Raw genomic sequence first — 5,525 nt, 5'->3', positions numbered from 1 at the left:
TCTGCTATAACTGATGTATATTCGCATATAAAATAAGTCAATAGAGTTTAATTTGCAATTTGTATGTCTTTGTGTCATGAGGTAGATCTCAGGCGGCTGGTGAGAGAAAAAGTAGATCTGTATCATTACAAGGATTATTTCTTAATTTCTAAAAAGAAAGTCTGTATATTTTATTTTACTAAAGGTCTCCAGTTCAGACTATTGCCTTAAATGACTTGGACGTTCGGTTAATTATTTTAACAAAAAAAAATAGTCACTTAAAATCAGATTAAAACTGATTTCTAAATTAATTAAGATTATTTCACATTTATAATATTCTATGAATACTGAAGATCTACTATATATATAAATAAACTTAAATCCATAGTTTACTGCTGTAGCATAATCCCACATTGGAAATCATGATTAAAGTTTTTTTTAATATAATCAAAAATTCTGCATATGAAGTTATATATTTGTATATATAATTTTCATAAAAACATCACTAAGCAAAACATACACAGAGAATCAGTGACAAGGCATCATGAATGGCCTGTAGTGTCTCTAATGACAAATTGAACTAAATCAGATACTAATATCCCTTAAGGTAGACTAGTATTTTGCTTTGTGACCAAAAATATTACCAGAAAGATCATCACAAGATTTATAGTTTGTTAAAATTTGTGAGGTGACCAAATTAGGGAGCCTTGCTGCATACAATTGTTCCGGTAGATCAGGTCAAGGTTCAACCCTCCGCCCCCAAACAAACGTGTCCACAATACAATGTTGAAGGCCCGAACCTTATGCATTGCCATCTAATCAGTTTGCAGTCATTGCCTTATATGACTTGGACGTTCGGTTAATTATTTTAACAAAAAAAAAATAGTCACTTAAAATCAGATTAAAACTGATTCTTAAACATTCCAGTTTTCACTGGAATGTTTCTTGGTGTTGAGATAGTAATCACCAGAGGTGGGGACTCGAGTCACATGACTTGGACTCGTTAAAATCACGATTTGAGACTTGACTTGAAAAAATGCTCAAAGACTCGGACTTGACTTTGACTTTCATGCCATTGACTTGGGACTTGACTCGACTTGAAGCTGTTTACTTGAAAAGACTTGATATTTTTTACTAAAAGTCTTAAAATTTAAAACACATTATTTATAAAGTGGCGTCATTAATTAATTTCACTCCTTCCGTATCAATATGCGCAGACCGTCCCTCTTTTTCTCCTCTCTCCTTATGTATGTATGTGTGCGTAGCTGCAGCTCAACCAATCAAATTAACAGGATTTGGACATTTAAAAAAACGCGGCGACGCTGCAGAGCTCAGGGAACGAAACACGAAATAACCGCTCGAATATGCTTCCGCGAGTAATTTCTTTTGGCTACGTAGGTCATGAACTTTCGTATAAAAAACGAACTGCAACTTGTAAAACATGCAAGAAGAGAATATCGGATGGAGATGCCACGACGTCCAACTTTGTCCGGCATTTGAAGNTATATATATGTACAGGGGTGAAAGTAAGGGGGTACGGCAGGGTACTGCGTACCCCTAAAAGATTTAGTGGGGGTGAATCAACGGGCTCACTGTGCAGCTGTGAGTTCACCCACTAATCAGCCGTGACTGATTAGTTTTTCAAGAACAATCTAAAACACAACATAATCAGTTAATAAATAGCTTTTTTTCTCATTTCATATTGTTTCTGAACTCTTCGTGCTTTGCTAGAGCAGCGGTGCAACATGTCGATCGCGGAAGGTTTTGAGTCGATCTCGGCATCAGGTGACAAACTGAACGTCGCCAGGACGCTGAGAGCAGCACGTCCTCCTCTGACTCCTTATCAAAACGTTCATAACTTTATTAAAGAACAAAAAAATCAACATAACGTGCTCAAATTAATGACACAATAACAATAATCTCAGTGATTATTGTGTCAACAAAGTGTTGCGCAATTCTGTGCGTTTCGGTTCCATTACCAAAATAACGAGCAGAGCAGAAGTTTAAAACTAACTAATCAACCACCGCTGTGGTGGATGTGAGAAAACTTACTCTAGCTTAACAGAAACAAAACTGAAGTTATTATCTTTGGACCTAAAGAGAAGCGAACTAGAATCAATGCACAGCTTCAGTTATTACAACTGAAAACCAGCGATCAGCCTGAAACCTGGGAGTAGTGATGGACTCTGACCTGAACCTTCAGAGCCACATTAAGACATCTTCTGGTTCTGGTCTGCTCTGCATCCCCAGAACCAGAACCAAACGAGGAGAAGCAGCATTCAGTTTCTATGCACCACAAATTTGGAACAAACTTCCAGAAAACTGTAAAACAGCTGAAACACTGGGCGCCTTTAAATCTCAACTTAAAACCCACCTGTTTATAGTTGCTTATGGCTAAATCAGGATTAGAGTGTGGGTTTTGACGTCTTTGATGTTTTTATCTTTACTTTAAATCTATTAATTAATTTCTTTTTATTCCTCTTTCTAATGATGTAAAAGTAACGAGTAACTGAGGGTCATTAGAGTCTAGAATTTAACCCTGTAAATTCTAGACTCCAACAGGTAAAAAATTGTGCACAAAAATCCATGTAGGACGGCAAAGTCCTAGCGCAAAAATTCGCGTGACAGGTGGACGGAACCTGGTCCTGCAAGGTTGGAGACCTTGTCCTGTTAGGCGACGGGGCCTGATAATACCGTTGTTAAACGGACTGCAGAGTCCGGTGACGACAGGCGCTTAAATTCCGTAACAAAAGTATATTTATATCTTTTTTTAATCTTTTTTTTCAAAATCTCTTTCTCTTTTTTACTGTTTATTCAATGTCACATGTTTTTATTTTTTCTTTAATTTGGTAAAGCACCTTGAAATGCCTTGCTGCTGAAATGTGCTACACAAATAAAATTTGATTGATTGATTGACATCAGGAAAAGGAGTCTGAAAACAAAGAATCAAAAGAGCTCCGTGAAAAAGGGGAGTTTTAAAGTCGGCACTCAGCTTTCAGAGAAGTAATCAACTAACTGCAGTGCATTCTGGGTAAAAGTGGCAGACAAGTTTGTAGTTCCCATCTGATTGAACAATTCCAGCTCTTGGCAGGGCTCAGAAGTGAGCATAAAAGCTGAACCAAGCTTCATGTCAGAAAAACTGAGTTATGAAGTAAAGAAATAAAAAAGGAAATAAAAGGATGTGATGGAAAAAGGGACTCCACAATCAAAATTCCAATCTTCAGAATAAGATACAAGCAATAATCCTGCATCCAGTGGAAGTGAGCTGAAGAAATAAAATAAAACATGACCATCCTTCTTATCCTTTTCAAAGAAAGTAAAGCAAGTAATTAAAATGCTCTGAAAATAAAATTAAATACCGACCTTTTATTTACTGGATGCCATTTTTATATTTTAGTTTATATAAACTTGCATTTTGGAACAATGCAAGAACATACATGAATCATATATTTGTATAAAACTGTATGTAAAGCTCAGTTTTATTAACCATCTGTAACAACAATAAAGAGATTTGGTAAAACACAATGGGCATCGAGGTAAGGTCAGTGTCTGGGGAAAAAACAAGTTCCTGCAAGGAGGAGTCATAATGTTAAATTCCCACCACACTTTCTCACAAACTAAATCACTTCTAAAACAGGACAAAAACAATATAATAGCAGAACTAGCATGACCTAGATTAAACATATTTCAATAATATGCAAAAGAAAACCATATTAACATATTTTTATAAAATGCATAAATATATGCAAATCCAAATGTATGTCAGTTCTGACATCACTCTCTCTGTGATGTAATAATATCATTCTCTTTTGTTATGACATCATAAAACTGTCCCTAAGTACTTGAACGTTCCCAAGATATTTCATTTGAGCACTGGAGAAAGACTGGAGACTTTTAAAACTTTTAACATGGACAATAATCTCATTGACGAAATTAAGGAATTTTACATCAGGGTTCAAAGGAGGAGGATAAGAGATTTGACCACAGAGGAGTTGCTAGGAGAAATAGCGGAACTGATGAAGACTATTAAAAGGTCTTACAATTTAAATGAGTCGGATGAAGAGGAAATTGTGGAAGCGATTCTTCAAAATYTGAATCGAGAAGTGCCGCAGCAGCAGCRTGCAAGCTGGAGTATGTGGARCTTTTTGACMGATTGTGGAGAGYCMTTTATGARCGGGTTGRGTTTTGGCCTGGGTTTTGGGGCAGCTGCAGGCATWGTTYTSATTGTATGTWCAAAACTTCKGTCCTAAACTGTTCTGTCCTCTTCTGAATCTGGATGGTGCTTGAGGGAGGGGTCCCCGTCGACCTGATCTTCAGTTGCAGAACCTGGCTCTTGGGACGTGGAATGTCTCCTCTCTGGGAGAGATTGGGAGAGGGGTTCCTGCCAAAAGTGGAGGAGTTTATGTATCTGGAGATCTTGTTCACAAATGAGGGAAAAAGGGAGCGGGAGATCAACAGGCAGATTGGGGCAACGTCTGCTGTGAAGCAGGCGCTGTACCGGTCTGTAGTGGTGAAGAGAGAGCAGAGTCAAACAGAGACAGATCTCGATTTACCAGTCGATCTACTTTCCCACCTCATCTTTGGTCATGAGCTTTGGGTCATGACCAAGCAAACGAGATCACGGATACAAGCGGCCAAAATGGGTTTCCACTGCAGGGTGTCTGGACTCTCCCTTAGAAATGGGGTGAGAAGCTCCAACATCCGGTAGCGACTCAGAGTAGAGCCGCTGCTTCTCCAAGTTGAGAGGACCCAGTTGAGGTGACTCGGACATCTGGTCAGGATGCCTGCTGGGCGCCTCCCTGATGAGGTGTTGCAGGCACGTCCCACCGGGAGGAGGCCCCAAGGAAGACCCTGGACACCCTGGGGGGGACTATGTCTCTCGGCTGGCCTGGGAACGCCTTGGGATTCCCCCCGAGGAGCTGGAAGAAGTGGCTGGGGAGAGGGAAGTCTGAAGCTGTTACCCTATGACCCAGAAACAGCAGAGGAAAATGGGGATGGACAGAGGTTTTTGTTATCATGCAGTTTCTAAGGGTTCGGCATGTAAGAGGATGAGGAGGTTCTAAATACAATTTTACAGATGGTTTGTCACTTTCACTTGTTTTGCATGACCTGTGGAGGGTCAAAGGTCAAGTTTTATTCACCTATTAGTTTTCTGTTTAATTCCCTGAAATTGATTCACTTACCTGGGGATTATATTGTTTCAGAAAAATAAAGGGAACACTCAAATAACACATCCTAGATCTGAATGAATGAAATATTCTCATTGAATACTTTGTTCTGTACAAAGTTGATTTTTGTGTGATTTTGTTGTCAGCACATTCATCAATGGAAATCAAATTTATTAACCAATGGAGGCCTGGATTTGGAGCCACACACAAAATTAAAGTGAAAAAACATACTACAGGCTGATCCAACTTTAATGTAATGTCCTTAAAACAAGTCAAAATGAGACTCAGTATTGTGTGTGGCCTCCACGTGCCTGTATGACCTCCCTACAACGCCTGGGCATGCTCCTGATGAGGTGGCGGATGGTCTCCTGAGGGATC

At 39.1% G+C, this 5,525-nt stretch overlaps 1 long non-coding RNA gene across 1 annotated transcript in view; it reads left to right on the top strand.

Annotated features, from left to right (window-relative positions):
- LOC103471882 (uncharacterized) overlaps positions 1-5,525 on the top strand; it is a 104,873-nt gene that overhangs the window by 84,720 nt on the left and 14,628 nt on the right. The window lies entirely within an intron of this gene.

Source organism: Poecilia reticulata, linkage group LG10 (assembly GCF_000633615.1).
Source record: "Poecilia reticulata strain Guanapo linkage group LG10, Guppy_female_1.0+MT, whole genome shotgun sequence".
Taxonomy (NCBI): Eukaryota; Metazoa; Chordata; class Actinopteri; order Cyprinodontiformes; family Poeciliidae; genus Poecilia; species Poecilia reticulata.
The sequence above is the reverse complement of the archived record's forward strand: the minus strand, read 5'-3'. Positions and strand labels throughout refer to the sequence as shown.